Source organism: Trachemys scripta, chromosome 5 (genome assembly GCF_013100865.1).
Source record: "Trachemys scripta elegans isolate TJP31775 chromosome 5, CAS_Tse_1.0, whole genome shotgun sequence".
Taxonomy (NCBI): Eukaryota; Metazoa; Chordata; order Testudines; family Emydidae; genus Trachemys; species Trachemys scripta.
In genome coordinates this window covers 124,402,549-124,420,537 of record NC_048302.1, presented here as the reverse complement: position 1 = coordinate 124,420,537, position 17,989 = coordinate 124,402,549, and the positions used below count along the sequence as shown (strand labels likewise).

The 17,989-nt window shown below is 39.3% G+C and overlaps 1 protein-coding gene across 1 annotated transcript in view; it reads right to left on the bottom strand.

The window, feature by feature from the left end:
- CTBP1 (C-terminal binding protein 1) overlaps positions 1-17,989 on the bottom strand; it is a 408,882-nt gene that overhangs the window by 346,726 nt on the left and 44,167 nt on the right. The window contains exon 3 of the mRNA XM_034770880.1: positions 2,840-2,936. The gene's annotated coding sequence lies outside the window, so the exon portion shown is untranslated. The remainder of the gene's footprint in view (positions 1-2,839; positions 2,937-17,989) is intronic.

The window sequence follows — 17,989 nt, the reverse complement described above, 5'->3', positions numbered from 1 at the left end:
TTAGTGAGATAAGTGTTTTGATGTTTTTCAAATAGTTAATCACACTGTCTAGTTTTGTCCCTTTCTCCTCTTCCTCCCATCTATCTTCCTTCTCTGTATTCAAAATAAAGGTAAGCCAACAACATGTTACCATCTAGTTCTTTGCAGACAACCAGCAAATGCTTTAATAATCAGTTTCAGGATCTCTGCTCTAATCAAAAGTTTTCTATAAACATCTGTGAAATGTCAGCAGTTCTTAAATGACAGTTGGCCATATTCTGTCCTTAATTACATATCTGAAGCCAGTAGGTGACAGTTACATAGATGTAGCTGAGAATAGAATCTAGCTAGGTAATGCTAGCAGGAACTGCCATAATTAGGCTACTGGAAACTGTCTCAGTTATTTCTAGGTTGCCCATCATCATAGTTTCAAACGGTCAACTATACTGGTAGTTCAGAACCACTCTGACAGCAGTAGTCTTAGGCACAGCAAAGAAACTTCTACTCCAAAAATGTGCAAAAATACTAGCAAATACTGGATTGGATGAGTCCTATGAACATTACAGACAGATTGATAGTCATAAAATGTAGTTGTAAAGGTGAACCACCACCACATGGGTGTGTTTCTAGTGGGGTCCCACAGAAATCAGTTCTTGGACCTACACTATTTAACATTTTTATCAATAACCTGAAAGAAAACAAATTATTGCTAAAGTTTGCAGATGACACCAAGATTGGGGGACTGGTAAATAGTAAAGGATGACAGGCCAATACTACAAGCAATCTGGATTGCTTGGTAAGCTGGCGTAAGGAAACAGCATACTTTTCAATATGTCCAAACGTAAGGCCGTACTTCTAAAACAAAGAATGTAGGCCATACTTACAAGATGGAGGGGACTAATCAGAGAAATAGGGACATTGAAAAGATTTGGGAGTCATAGTGGATAATCAGCTGAACACAAGCTCCCAGTGCAATACTCTGACCAAAAGGGCGAATATATCTTCAAATGCATAAACAGGAGAATATCATGCCAGAGTGAAAAGGTTATATTATCTCTGTATGTAGCACTGGTGCAACCACTACTAGGATACTGTGTCCAGTTCTGGTTTTCACAATTCAAAAAGGATGTGGATACCTTGGAGAAGATTCAGACATGAGCCACAAGAATGAATAGAAGGTTGGAAAAAACGTGCCTTATAGTGAGACTCAAGGGGGTCCACCTATGTAGCTTAAAGAGAAGATTAATGGGTGATTAACGGGTAGTCTGTAAGAACCTACGGAACAGCAATTTGATAATAGAAGGTGTCACAGCCTTACTAGAGCTCCCGCAGCTGGACACTAACCAGGCAACTGTGGTTTGGGTCCCACCACATTGTCCCATGTGTTCTTAAGCTTTACATCATCTGAGTAGGCTGTAGCACTGTCTCTTTCCTTGGTCTCTCTAGCACACTTCCTGGGCACAGGCTCTGTCTGTTTTCCATCATGGAAACTGAATCCTGTGGCCCAGCTGCCCTAGGCACCCAGGTCCAGTGCTGTGTCCCCCCCAGCAGCTTAAGCACATCCCCTCTGGAGCTCCAACCTTGTAGGCACTGGGGGTTTACAGTTAGCCTCTTCAGAGACATGTGATTGTGGAAGCAAACAGGTTTTGCAAAGGGCTCTAAAAACCAATCACTCTACTTTAGCTAGCATACAAATACACACACCTAGACAATTTCCTATGGTTACACTAAAGCAGTTTTACTAAGGAAATTTATATAATGGATTTATTGTGGTCTTTCAGTTGTGTATGTGAGCATGGGTTACACATGCATTTGGCATGATGGTTGCAAAAGATTATTAAATAATTAAGATCACTATTAGATGAAGACCAGCCAATCAGCTTCATTACTAACGGTCAAACAGCACTGCCTTTACATGGCATGAGAAGTTTTTAAACCAGAATGAAAACTTACATTTTAAAGTTACATGTTTAATATTTAATTTTCTAGCACGGAGAAGATTTATCCTTTTTACATTACCTCCACTGTACATTTCCCAAAAAGGAATCATCTGACAGTCATATTTAATTTTGTCTCTTCACACATTAAAGGATTTCATTTAAACCAACTAAATACGTCTGCACTTCTTTGTGCAGAGGGCAGGGGAGTGGGAAGCAGGAAATACAACCTTAGCTCTTAATCCATGAGCCCCAGTAATTACACTTATGTGAGAGTATTTTTCAAAAATAAATAAAATAATGGACACCTGTACTCCAGTCTGTCCAAGCAGTGTTTTTTTTAATTCGGAATATTTTATATTCAGCAGTTGCTAAATACATTACAGTATATACTGTATTGTATATATACATACCATACAAAATAATTTGTAACTCTTCTCAAGGGGTCATTATACTCATCCTGCCATTTCACTTCAGAAATGACAAGCTATCTGGCTGTATCCCTGCAAAAGGAGTTTTATCTGTTAATTAATAGTATGATTATACAGAAATGATTTTAACGTATTTACATCATTAGCCTTTGTGTAAAGCCGATCTTTTAAGCCTCAGGAATAAGGCTAGTTCTGTTTCAGCATATAGGCTCCCACAACAAAATATAAAATTCAAAACTAAACAACATTGTTAAAACAAATATTAGAAGAAATGAGTTGAAAGATTATGTTTCATCCATAAAAATCTTAGTTCAACTGGAAAAATTTCAAGAATAGCTTTAGAAAAGAAAAGTTTGGTACAAAGGAAGAAAATATGATTAAACAAAGAGAATGGGAAAATAAAAATAAGGGAGGAGGATAGTGTAATGGAAGGTCAGGTGCACTAAAAAGTAACTAAGTGGATCTCAGGGTAAAGTATTGTTTGGTACTCACCAAAGGCCAAAAAAGCACCCCAAGGACGAAAGGGGTGATTTTGAGAGAATAGTTGTGTGGTAATTTTAGGTGGTTTGTATGAAGCAGATCAAGAATGCTGGAAGAGAAAAGAGTAACATGAAACTCCAAATGTGTAAAAAAAAAAAAAAAAAAACACACCACACACAAGAAAACACCAAATTAAAACCCCCAAAAGTAAAACATGAGAATATCTACTGTGAAGTCTATCATTTAAATTGATTGCTATATATGCTGGTTTATATAATGTAGTACTAATCAAAAATATCAAACTGACATAATTAGCACAATAGAGCAATAAAACAAACCAAATTAATTCTAAAACTAAGTATTAAAGAAGAAAGTCTTCAAATGTGATTTAAAACGATCACACAAATATTACAGGTAATGCTGGGTAAAAAGTTACATCAAGCTAGTTCAGGGCCCAATCTCAATTCTTATTCAGGCAAGATACACAGTGACATTATACTAATAAATACAGATTCAGGTTCAGAGGTGCTGTACTTAGAAAGTGCAAGTAGAAAAACTAAGCCTAATGAAGGATATATAATATTAGAAAGATTACAGATCTGAACAAAATACTGCCCAAAATAATAAAATGACTTTAATAAAAAAAGGAAAGACAAATCCAAGTTGGAGATCTGGTTAATATGTTTTCTTGCCACCTTAAACTGAGTAAATATTAATTTGCTATTGTGATCTAAAGTATCTTTCAAATATTGTATACCACACACTCAATGCCACAAAATTTGTGTTGAGCACTTTAAGATATTAAATTTCAATGTTTATAAAAATAAATTTAGCAAATGTAGCAAATTTATTCTAAATTACAGAACAAAGTAGCAGAATCACCACCAATTTATAAGGCAAACAAAGAGATCCCACTGGAGAAATTTGTTGTAGATTGAGAGGACAAAGAGACTGATTTCATTTGGTAACCGATGCTTTCAGCACCTAAAAATACTTATCTCTATCTTAAAAGTTACAATTAATTAACACTGATGATACCTATGGCTTTGAGAACCAAAGCTAGTAAAAACATAACTCATCTCAAAGCCAAAGCAACTCTCAAAGAACCAACATCAGTCATTATGAAAAATCAGTTCTTAGAGCACGTACTTGCAGTTAAATGATTATAAATTATGTAAAAGGTTTGGGGTTTTTTACCGTTTAATATGAAGACAATATGTAAAATTAGAGGAAAAAATGACACATTCCACATACAATAAACTCTAGGGTTCTACCTACTTAGACTGTAAACCCTGCAAGACCGAGACCACTCTACTTTCTGTGTTTGCAGATCACCCAGCACAATGGGACCAGTGACTAATTAACCACCTGTTCTCATTTCCTCTTTAATCTTTTGACTTCTCCCCTTGTGTCCACTGGCTGCAGTCTTGTGGGGAGAAGGAGAGGTGTAACTTCTAGAAACTCTTTATACTTCACCACCTTTCCTTAGAGGTTATGGGGCTCTCCTCCCCTCAGGGAGGTCTATACAAAATTACTCATACAGCCATAATCTTAACAAAAACAGATTTACTAAAAACAAAGAGAAAATGGAATGACAAGAAAAGAAACAGTTTGCTTAATAAATCTAGACTTCTACTTCTCATAAGCTAAACTAGATAAAGCATTCTTCTTAACTGAGTTGCAGAGACAAAAAAGAAATGTGACTAGATAACATCCCTTGCAAGCAATCCCCTTGGACTACTCTTTTGTCAGCCTGTCAGCATCACTTAGTGTCCAGAGAGCAACTCTCTTGCTGTGTCCTATACCCAATTTTCAAGTCCCTGTGACTGGGACAGCTCACATGTTCAGACATACAATTCCTGGCCACCCATGCATGCCTTATGTGATATAATCCATTAACAAATCAGGATGAGGTTTGATTAAAATTTACATGCAGGATCTTTTCCTGTTTACGAGAAAAGCCACATGATTAGTGCCTCCTAATAACCTCTGGGAGTTTCCACCGCCTTTCGGTCTCTGAGGCTGGTATGTCAAAAGACCTAGTGATTTCCATTTGTTTTGATTAAGTATGGTGAGCAACTTTTGATCTGTACCATTGTTCTTTTCTATAGGTGTTCTCACACACTCAATCTGAATACTCGGTCTCCATCTCTGCTGAACAGAGATAAATGAATTTTTAAAAGGGTCACTTCAAAGTTTATTAATTTACCTTACCATAAAATGTAAATTGACAATCCTTAGATCCTCTTGTCAAAGGCACCACTCCCAATTACGGCCTTTGCACTATGACAATATAAATATGCATTACTATTGACTGAACATTAAAGATCCCATAGTACTTTTTAATTAGACAAGAGGTTAAGGCACATCTATACTACATGTGGAAGCTTCTTCACTGGAGGTTTTCAAAAGGAGGCTGGATAGTCATCTGTCTTGGATGACTTAGACACAACAAATCCTGCATCTGGAGCCCCACCAGGTGGGGTTGACAGCCAGAGCCGGACAACGGAACTGCAGCTGCCAGCCCCGCCAGGTGGCAGCCCAGGGGCTGACAGTTGGAACACTCAATGCAATGTCCACACTGACACTGCATCGACCTAACTACACCAACCTAAGCACTATACCTCTTGTGGAGGTGGAGTTAAGTTGGTGTGGTCGGTGATTTACATCGGCGGGAGTAACATTGTAGTGTAGACACTTACAGAATTAGGTCAATGTAAGGTGCCTTACGTCGAGATAATTCTGTAGCGTAGATCAGGCCTAAGTCTTGATTTCCTTGACCAAATTTTTCTATCCCTCCTCCTACATTGAATGCAGTATGTTGTACTTTGGCTTATAATGTGACTAGAACCCTCTGCTCCAGAGGAAGCTGCAGTACTTCAAGTCTGTGCACTTGAAGCAACTATCACTGTGGTATCTAAGAACCAAAAACCAAATGAAGCAAGTCCCAGGAACAGGAATAGAAAAGCAACAGCCATATCAGCAGTAGCATGCCTTCATGGTCTCCTGGAAGCGAATGATATTGTCAGATTCTGACTTGTTAAATTTCAGCAGCGGACTCTATTTTCTGTTCACTGATTGGCTATTTGCTATTACCTCCTCCTATCCCATAACTCCTAGCCCTCTTCTCTCTGCCTACCAAGCTCTTCACTAATCTTCCCCCCACTAAAATATAAATAATTTTAATTGAAGGTCCAATACAAAATGCAGATTGTAGAGCATTTTTGGAATCTGAGAAAATAAGGCACCTTATAAATTAAAATGATTGGAAAAAAGGGTCGCTTTTACCTCTCAAAATTTCACATATGATTTGCCTAGGTTAATCCCCCAACTTTTATGATTTTTAAATGTTTACTCTCTTTCTCCTTACCACCTAACTTGGTAACAATAGGAAAAAATTCTCTGAGATGCTTCTAACACGGTCCCGTTCTGCTCTTATTGACTTTAACGGCATAGCACTGGACCCTATCTCACTTTTACATCTACACAAATTTCTATTGTCCAACTGCAGTTAATTAAAACTGGTATATCCACCCTTGGGTCAGACTGACTCAAGGTGTCCCAGAAAGAGAGGTGTTTCCACCAGGAGGACAGAAGGTAATGTTGTTGCTGCTCTCTGAAGGCTTTCATAGGGTCCAGGGGAGCAGCTTTAAGTTCTTTCAGGGGCTTCCCAGGAGTGCCATTCAGAGAGGCTGCTCAGGTGATATGCTGAACCAGTGCATCTCCTGACTGGCCTGGCCACTTTTAGGACTGTACTGGACCTCTGCACCCCCCACAGCAGCCATAATTTTGCCTTGCCCAGTGAACTTTCCACATTGAGGGCACTGCAGAAGCTCTTGTAGCCCTGGACAGAATCTGGCCCTTCTTAAAATGATTAAGAGTATGTTAGGTCAATCATACATGATCAAATGCAAATATACTGAATGAATTTCTAGTGGGATAGACTGGTTTCCATGTGTGTACACCAAAACAACAAACTTCTGCCAAACATTCACCTCAAGACGTTTCCACCCCCTTTTTCACTAATGTTTTCGCAAAAGAAGTGTGAAGAAATTGATATATTATGTTTAAAATACATATTTTGATCAATTTAAATTTCATCACAATATATTTAAAAAAACAAAATGTGCTTCTCTGCAGTTGGCGAGTATAAAAACATCCTTAACAAAAATGAAATATGGTCAGATCTTGTAGTCTTTGAGCTGTGCAAGACTACACTGAAGATAAGGGAAGTTCTAATTGAGTAAAATCTCATAATCAGATCCTTCATCTGATTATTTGGGGCTCAAGTTTGCCACACTTACATTGACTAGTACCTTATTCCATGAGTAGATACACATATTTCAATTCGACTTTGAATGGAGAAAGGTACTTGATGTGAGTAAGAGTGGCAGATTTCAGCCTTATTATTTGATAACAATTCTCTAACAATTGTTCCCAAGATTCTGCTGGTTCCTAGAGATATAGTATTTAATAGAGATTGTCTCATGGACACCTCCCTTCCTATTGGGAATCATGCAAACCATCTCCTCTCCCAATGGTAATCATGTAACCTCCTTACGGCAGCTACAGCAGTTTCTTACATGGAAAAGTAATAGGAGGAAAGTATGTTTATAACTTTAGTGATAAGTGTTGACTCATTTTTGGTAAAAGTTAAACCATATCATTGCTTTTGTTTTTTATTATATCTCCCTGTCCCATCTATTCTGTTTTTACCAGGTGGAAACAAAGTCAAGATTCAGCACTATGTGATCAGCCAGCTCTCTGCAGACCAGTAGAAAAACACCATATCAGTTATTCCCATTTCTTCCTGTCATAAACTATTGTGTAGCATTGCTGGGCACTGTGAAACAACTACTGCATTTCACTTCAGAAATGCCTGTACTTAAATTCTGGCAAAGTGATTCATTTCTCTGGATGGATGGATATATTTAGTTCAACCTTGCAAAATAGTCATGAAATTTTATTAGCTAGAGCATAAAATCTACTTGCCCTCCTCTACCATGATGAAAAAATAAAATGATAATTTATTCTCCCTCATGAAAATACAATTATTCACCTCAAGCAAGCAGAATTTTGCAAGGCCAGTTTAGAAGTGCCCAATACATACAGGTCTCCAAGAGTGATGTTCACCCACTATGGTTAGTTCCATTAACATCAACAAAACTATATACATAAGTAATGTTCACACATCTAACTAAATGTTGCAGAACCAGGGCTATAGTTTATATATAATATTTTGCACAAGGTTTGAGAATAAATTCAAATTCTGTGGAATGATGTAATTAGGATCCAACTCACAAGAGACCTGTATGTTTTAATTGTAGCTTCAGGCAGCTGGAAAAAAACATAATGCCCAAAAATTATGACCCAGTTCTTCAAAAGAGCGTATGCCAAAAATGGACACAACCATTGACTCACATGAGCAAGAAATAGGTTTTGTGGTCTGTGTATATGCATACAAAAACGCGCAACCAATTATGAAGATTCGGCCCATTTCACCTGTACATTTATCTTACTGGCACCAGTTATATCGGTGTTTACTTGAATCTTTCCAAATATATTTCCATCTCCCTGTTACAAATTACTTTGCACTATATTTACTTTAAAAGAAGGGAAAAAAAAACTACCCAAGATACTTCAAACAACATTTGTGCTGAGAAATTCTCTCTGATTTAGGCTAGTCCTTATCATAGATGTCAGAGATAGAAAAGACCTATTAAGTCATCCTAATACAGAACTATTCCCTAGAGTGTATTCAATTGTGATTCATCCCATTGCCTCTTGTTTCTGGATGTAATAAAAGGGTTGTAAGTACAAGCTGCAAATGTGCAATATAGCATACAATACACATTTTGGAATTATTGGACCAAAATGTTAAGCAGTGCAGTACCACAACCAAAACGCAACATAAAATGGAGCAAAATCCTGTATATTTTTTACTTTTAATCTCTATTGTATATCTTTTCCCATTTTATCTTTCTTGAAAAAGAATTTACAGATTAAATGTTAGATTTATTTGCAACATATAGCTTTATATTTGGTACTCCAGAGTTACACCTCAGGATCATGTTTGTTTTCCCCTGACCTCAATTCTTATTTAAATTTTATATGTGGATTACCACAGTCTAAAGTGTAATAAATAATAATAGTGTAATAATGTCTATTTAACTTATATTTCATGTGTTTAAGTTTTGGTTTCTGACCTCATATGTAATTTAATGTTTTATATATGCACACACACACACACACACAAGTGTAGCACCTAGCACATATTTGAAGTTATATCAATAACAATAAGTAACTTGTCCACATCTACAGATAAAAATATTCCGGTATTTGTAAGGAGAAATCAGTGTATACAGCAATGTATAATAGGTGTTTCTAGAAAACGTCAGGTTCATAATTTTTCTACAGCAAATAACTGTACATTTTAACATTTGTCAAAGTTTCTTCTTTAAAAACTCTGCCCAGAATATGCTGCTCTTATACTCTAATGGTGAGATTTTTCAATGTGCTTAAGGAAGTTAGGCGCTCAACTCTTACTGAAAGTCAATGGGACTCTAGCACCTTATTCTCAAATGCTTTTGAAATTCTCATCTAAAGTTATATTAGTAGTACATATTTTAATCTTTAGCTACATACAAAGTGAAGGCACTCATATACATTTCTTCCTTCTCCCTCTATTGAGTTAAACTAAATAAATAACTATATTTGTCAAAAAAAGCACAGAACACAATAAACCATAGTAACGGACAATTAATGCCCATCTGTAAAAAAATATAGTATGGAGCTATAGTATGAGAGGGTAACCAAGAACAGGATTTACATTTCTGTGCTTTGCAATATCTCTGAGTCCTAATATAACTTCAGTTATCACTAAATGTATTTAGGATTACCTAAATAAAGCCAATAAGAACTTTCATAAGCATAAGATAAACTTCCTCCATATTCAATGGTTAGCAATATTCACTAGGTCCACAATTTTACTCTTACAGGCGGTAAACAGAATAAACACAAGTTACATTTTATTCTGCTTTATCATCACCAATTTCATTTGATGTAAAATGGCAAAACTGCACATTTGAAAAACAAACATTAAGAAGCTATTGTGCTGTTATATCATTTTGTGTTTTTTATTTCCTCATTGTTTATTGCTAGGGACATTAGATTATGTCATCACAAAAACCTGTAACTTAAAGTGGAACATAATATAGCAGGGAAAAATGAATACAAGAAACAATGCGACTCTGCTTCCATGAACATATTACTAGTGATGAAAAAAAATGGGAAGAAAAATGCAGAAGATATATAAGAAGATCTATTTCCATATATTTAATAAGTTGCCCATGAGGCATCATTAGGTGTTTAAATAATAAAGCTTAGATAAAAGGTTAGAAATGATAGTTAAACATTTTTTGAGTTCATACTGCTGGCCCTATTTACTTTTTGTACCCATTTTGTTTCTCTCTATTGGTTCTCAGCTGTAATTATATTATCCCCAGTCATGCTGAGACATTACATTTTTGGGCACTACAGAAAAATGTAAGATAAACAGGTTGTCCTAGTTTGTTGTTTAACTATTTTTGCTACTGGTGTTATTTCCACTAGACTAGCATAGTGGATGGATGGATCATTCAGCAAGAAATCAGTTAACATGTTAACATTAGGAGCATGACTTCAATGCGCTTTGGATCATTCTCTATGGTAATATTTGTCCTGGTATTCTTGTTAGTATGTCTGCAACCTCTACAAGACAACCATAAAGTACACTACAATGATGAAGAAAAACAAACAAACAAACAAACAAACAAAAAAAAAACCTGAAACAAGCAAGAGTTGCCATTAAAAAGTAGTTATGTGCCAATGGTTACCACACAGTGGTATCTGAGATTACCAAAGTTTTCCCCTATACTTAAAAAGGAAAAGTAGATGTGGTACCTATAGCAATAGTTAGCAAATGTAGACATTTTAAAATCGATTCTATTATGTCTATACATACATATTAAAGAGAGACAAGGTGGATAAAGTAATATCTTTTACTGGACCAACTTCCATTGGGGAAAGAGATAAGCTTTTGAGCTTACATGTAGCTCTGAAGAAGGTCTGAAGAAGACCTCTGTGTAAGCTCAAAAGATTGTGTCTTTCACCAACAGGTCCAGTAAAAGATTATCTCATCCACTTTGTCTCTTTAATATCCTGGGACCAACATAGCTACAACAATACTGCATATACTTACATATAATATTTGAAAACTTGCAGTCTGAAAAATATAGTAGTTCTAATGCAAACAGGCAATACTACTGTGACAGTGTACCCCATAAGGCTTTATGGGGGGGGGTGCTTATAAATGTATGTATGACATAACTGGAATATGTTTTGTGCTGCCTGTGCCATGTAACATATCTCCGTAAAGGTTATGGTCTACTATATCTATTCATCCTATTTGTACACATATATCATTTTCTACTTGAGGTTAAGAACATGGGCTGTATACTTGCTTGGTTTCTGAGTAAGCTTTGTGAGGCATTTGGTCAGTTTCTTTAGGAAGGAATTCACAAGGTTAAGTACCTAATCAGGAAGCACTTGGGGAACAATGCTTCTTGGAATGCTCCAATCCACATAAGAAGTCTACCTGGAGACATATAAGATACCACGTGAGCAATGGCTTCGGCCTGTAAAGACTGAGTCATGCAGGGACATGAGTCATGGAGAGCCTCTCCAACCCTCTCCCACCCTCCCAGGATACTTGAAGGAAACTGGAACAAAGGACAGTAACTACAGGGGGTGTGAGTGATTGCTGGACCCAGGCTAAAAGGAGATTAGCCTGTAAAAGGGAGCATTCTGGAACTGGCGAGGTTCTTATCTGTATTTAGTTTGATTAGACATAGATTTGTGCATTTTATTTTATTTTGCTTGGTGACTTACTTTGTTCTGTATGTTATTACTTGGAACCACTTAAATTCTACTTTCTGTATTTAATAAAATCACTTTTACTTAGTAATTAACTCAGAGTATGTATTAATACCTGTGGGAGCAAACAACTGTGCATCTCTCTATCAGTGTTAGAGAAGGCGAACAATTTATGAATTTACTCTGCATAAGCTTTATACAGGGTAAAACGGATTCATTTGGGTTTAGGCCCCATTGGGAGTTGGGCATCTGAGTACTAAAGACAAGCACACTTCTGTGAGCTGTTTTCAGGTAAACTTGCAGCTTTGGGGCAAGTAATTCAGACCCTGGGTCTGTATTGGAGCAGATGGGAGACAGGGTGCTGGAGTCCTGAGCTGGCAGGGAAAACAGGAATAGAAGTAGTCTTGGTACATTAGGTGGCAGCTCCCAAGGGGGTTTCTGTGATCCAACCCGTCACAACTACATTTCAGCATATTTGCCCAAGAAGGCTGATTGTCCCTACTAATACAGCTAAGGGATACATTTTATTCTACAAATTTGCTACAGTTCACGTTTAGAATTGGCTTTTATTGCAGACACCTGATAAACCACAAATTTTGACCCCTCACCATTCACAATTCTTGATTCTCTCTCAATTTTCCAAGCAGATGCCGATTGTCTCATTCCTAATAAATAAAGACCCTGTGTAAATCAGTTTCACACACTACATGAAAATCGTGAAATTAGCCTGATACTGTGATTTTCTTCCAACAGCAGGGAGGCAGAATTGCGCTAATCCAGATGCTAAATCATGGTGTTGGGCTAATTCAGCTGCTCCGCGGCAGGCAGGAAGTGTGTCTCACCACATGTCGCCAGCTGTCTAGATCAGCCTGGGGCAGGGATCAGGACCCAGCTAACTCTGTTGCCTCTTGTCTGGCGAGTGCAGAGGGGGTAGCTCTGACAACATGTGGCAATTAGGAACCCCAGCCCAGCCCTCCCAACCCCACAGCAGCCCCTGGCAGGCCCAGAGGTGAGATTGCAGGAGTTAAGACCAAGATCTGCCACCTGGAGCATGAGCAAGTGTGTGATGGGGCCCTACCATGGTGAAGGGAAGCAGGTGGAGGGTATGAAAGGGGAAGAAATTCATTGTTCATGGTCTCTCCTCTATCCCACTGTTGGTGGCAGAGCCACCTCATACACCTGCTTGTGCTCAAACTGGCAGATCCTAGTATCAACTCCTGCAGTATTTCCCTGCTCTCCCTGCAGACCAGTCAGAAAACAGAAGCAGCAGCAGCCTTGGCCAGAGGTGGGCTGGAAGGATTGAGTGGGCAAAAGGAGAGGAAGAGTAGCATTCTATCCAAAAAAGGCATCAACTGTTTCTGAGTCATTGATAACTCAGAAGAAAATGACCTTGAATGCTTATAGATCAATGTCCTAACAAATAAAGCACAAGATGGGGTATTTGTAGGCATCTGCCACAGACCATCAAGTCACACTAGGGAATAGAATGACTGGTGCCGTAAGCACCTATCTATAATGTGTAGGGGGAAAAAAAGCTGCGTGATCATGTCAGACTTCAGTCAGAGTGACACATTCTGGAAGTCTCATGCTGCCAGTAGTCAAAATCCTTGAAATTTCTAAATATTACACATGACAATTTCCTATCTCAAAATATGTTGAATCCAACAAATGGGAATTCTGTATTAGACCTTGTCTTAACTGATCACAGAAATTAGTGGTAGCTTAGGTGACTTGATCACATTTATAATGTGTGTCACTTTCAGGTGACATTATAAATAAGAAGCTAGCAGCATTATCTCCCATAAATGTGAACTAACTTGTTTGTCTTAACGATTGGCTGAACAAGAAGTAGGACTGGGTGGACCTGTAGGCTCTAAAGTTTAACATTGCTTTGGTTTTGTGTGCAGCTTTGTAACAAAACAAAACACAAAAACAAAACAAAACAAAAACACAACTATATTTGTAAGTTGCACTTTCACAATAAAGAGATTGCACTACAGTACTTGTATGAGGTGAATTGAAAAATACTATTTCTTTTGTTTTTTTACAGTGCTAATATTTGTAATAAAAAATAGTGAGTCTTGTACCCTTTGTATTCTGGGTTGTAATTGAAATCAACATATTTGAAAATGTAGAAAACATCCAAAATATTTAAATAAATAGCATTCTATTATTGTTTAACAGCACAATTAATTGTGCAATTAATCACGATTAATTTTGACAGCCCTAATTTTATTATTAAAAAAATACAAAGAAGGGCTATTTCTTTTCCATTTAGCTGTTTCTTCCAAATCCTCCTGCACAAATCCAGACAAGAGAGTTACTTCCTTGTACTAATGTGTGGGCTGATGAATTAAATACCTTATTGTAACAGCCTTATATTGGTAAATGATAATACAAACAACTGCAAGACAATGTCTAATCGTCTAATATTAACTAGACGTAAAACTCAAACAAAAACAGAAGTGGAATTTTGGCCTGAAAAAATAGATTAGATAGATAGACGGATAGATATAGATATAACAGGTAAGATATTTCCCTTCGCCAAGTTTCCCTAAATCAGCCAAGACAAGTGAAATTTCATATCAATGAGTAGTAAAAGCAGGCCTGGAAAAATCCACTTGCCCAGTGCAAGAAGAAATCTTCCATAGGCAAGTGCTTCTTTATGTATTGCTTTTAATTTAAAAAAACACAAATCAAAAAAGGTTTTGAGCTCTATGGTTGAGAAAAATACCTTTCAAATGTGAACCAAAAATAACCTTTACACTTCTTCCCAAGTCTGCAGAGGAACAGCTTAATTGCTACCGTTCTTAGGGGGTTGGAGGGCAACTGCTACTGTTAGGGTACCCAATGTACAAGGGGCAGCCTGGTATTGTTTGAAGCAGGATGCCCTAGCAGAGGGCTGTCCTCCCACCTCTTCCACCATCTGAAGTAGGGGAGGCTATGAAAGTTACTGCTATTTGGAGCAGGGACCCTGGCGAGACCAACTATCCCAGGAGAAGGCTTTGTATGGGAAAGGACTTCTGACATCGCAGAAAAGGATTCTGGGGGATGCTGCCTCTCAGCAGAATGGTCTGTTGAGGGGTGGCAGTATGGACATTCACACACAGGGCCCTCTACCGGGGTGGCAGGAGGGGCCCACATGCAGAGTCGTCTCTGCCAGGGTGGCAAAAGGGGTCCAACTCAGACTTCTATGCCTGGTGAGGTAGTGTTGGCAGGGGCAGGCAGACCAACACTTGTGGTCTTCAGGCTGGCCAGAGCCTCCCTAAACTAGAGCCCACTCTTCCCTCGTTTTGGGCAGACTGGGATCTGGTTCTGGAGGAGGCAATCCTCGGTCTGCCCTTTTCTTCTACCCCAGCAGAGGGCTCCTTTTGTGGAGCCAGTAACAATTGATTTATTAGGGAGGGGGATGTTCAGTATTATTTGATAGGAATGGTGCAGAATTAATTGATTTATTGGACTCTGGTAGCTTTGCATACATTGATTTTTTTTAAGGGGATAGGGACAGCCTAGCATTAGTTATTGATGGAATGGACAGCATTACGTTATTGAGAGAGAATGAGGGGAGGAAAGGGGGAATTAATTGGGAAGTAAGAGTCCAACCACTGGTAGACTTGGGTTTTAGGATCCAAGTAGTGGGGAGTACCTGACTAGCAGAAGACTGGTGGTCCTGGCTCAGGTTTAGGGTGTGCCTTGGGGATCTAATGTATTTTGGTCTGAGAAGCCCAGCCTCATCATATTCCACATTTCTCCTGAATATTTTTTTAAACTTAGAAGCAGTTATATTATTTCACTTGAACAATAAAACTATGTAACAAAAGCTGAATGATAGAACAGCTAAGAGCTTGCCTGACCCAGTTCTGCAGTGGTCGGTCCCACTTTCCCAAATACCAATCAATTCCCCTTTTCAGAAGTACCCTCACCTTACGAGCGCCTCCAATTTCAGCACTGACAAAACTACATCATAGAACAAAATGAAAGGGAAACAAGGCATAAAACACTGATTGCTATGACTATTATATTTTTCTTCTAGTGTCTTTCATCAGGGGATCTCAAAATGCTTTACAAAGATGAATTAAGCCTTCACAACCACGAGTTAAATAAGATTGGAGAGATCAACTGAACAACAACTGAAATGCAATCACTTATGGGGTGAATTGAGCAGCACAGCACACTGTACAACAGTATGGAAATAGTTAAATATTCGTTTGCATAGTCAGGTCATTTACTTGCGGGGGAGGGGGGCGCACCCAGATTCTGTTCCCTGCTCCATAAATATTTACACAAAGTGAAACACCTTCATCAGGAGAAATTGAGAGAGTTCCACCCCAGCACACTCTATAGTCCAGTGATTAGGGAAAATCCACACTTAGATCCCTACTCCAAATCAGGAAGCATGGGGACTTGAACCTAGGTCTTCCACATCCTGCCTGAATACTCAAACCATGGGGCTGTAGTGTAACAATGGGGACAACAATACCTCCACCATCACCTCTAGTGTTTCCAAATTACCTTTTAATAGCAAAATAGTTAAAATGCCCCATATCGAAAACCAAACATTTAATTTCAGGTCAAATTACTTTTTTTTTTTGACCCACAATGATTTTTTCAGTGGTTTCACCTAGTCAAACAAAACAAAAACATGCCTCAGCATAAACTTAAATTATTTCCCCCTGTAGTGGGGTGGCTACCCCCGCTCCTGCCGGGAAGGGCTTAAAATAGCCCTGGCAGAGGGCTGCAGCTCTAAAAGCTAGGCTGATTGGGAAAGTAGCCACAGCAGGGCCATGCCCCAATCAGGCCACAGCTGGCTTGTATAAAAAGGCTGGGAGCCAGAGGCCAAATAGAGTCTCTCTCTGCCTTCAGAGGGAGAAGGGCCTGGCTGCAGCAAGCTTGAGACAGAGTACCTGAGTGGAGCAGGGCTGGGGAAAGGCTGAGGAGCTCCAGCCTGGAAAGCCCCAGGCTGTGGCCTAGTAGAAGGCCAAGGGGTACTGGGGGTTGCAGAGGGCAGCCCAGGGCTAGGCCAAGGCAGCAGGTCCAAACCCTCCTTGCCTGTGATGAATGGCCTATACTGCAGTCTACTCCAGGGAGCAGGGGCTAGTTAGTGGCTGGCAGTGGCCTTATTCTGAGGTGAGCTAGGGATAGTGGGTGGGGGTTCCCTAGGGAGCGGAGACCCTACTACTGAGGGGGTACTGCCAGGTGGCAGCACCTCAGATATAAAGGCACTGGAGTCCGCAAGGGACATGGGGGCCAGAGGACAGGTGGATCACTGGCCTGCAGGGGATGCTCCAGGATGCTGGAAGAGCTAATTCCCAGAAGTCACCAGCAGGAGGTGCTGTAGGGGTGAGTCTGCTCCTCTACACCCCCCTAATTTGGCCAGTGGACACAAAACTGTTAATTCTCACAGTCCTAGTCAGGACCCTATTTTCAAGAATCCAAAAGACATCACTTCAAATGCAGCCCAGTGCCCATACTTGGGCACAAGTACTGACTCAGAACAAAATTGCTACCTACTTCCTGCAACACCTGCATGTTCTTTTGAGGTCTGACAGGATCAGAGCACACTATGACAGGTTCCATACCCAGCACACACTGTAAAATAGTCCTTAAATGAATATAAAGGGTTTTGAAAAGCCAATAGCTAAGAAGTTTGACTAATACTTATCCTTGCAGCACCTTTTCCTATTTTATCCCTCAACTGATATTCTTCTCGTGTGCTTTCTCACCAAGATATAATCCTCTTTTAGTTTTCATTCCATTCCTGAAGCTCTTCCATCTGTTTTGACTGAATTGCTATATCAATCTTTCTCTGTGTTTACAATATCAAAAGCTTTCTTGGATAATTTATCAGTCTCTTGGACATAATCTTCAGCCTCTCTATTCGGCCTCTGTGACTATTAAGACAAAGATTTCTTTTAGCCTCTCATAGGGTTACCATTTTTAAAAAAATACAAAAAGAGGACACTCCACAGGCCCTTGCACCGCCCCAACTCTGCCCATTCCCCGCCCCTTCCCCAAAGTCCCCGCCCTAACTCCCCCTCCTCCCTCCCAGCCTCGCAAAAAAGGCTGCCCAAGTGCTACCGGCTTCAGGGTTTGACAGGCAGCCTCCAGACCCTGCGCCCCTGGCCGTCGCTTTCCCGGCGCAGCTGGAGCCCGGAAGCGGAAGCGCCCAACCAGGGGCGCAGGGTCTGGAGGCTGCCCGGCAAACCGTGAAGCCGGTAGCACTTGGGCAGCCTTTTTTGCGAGGCTGGG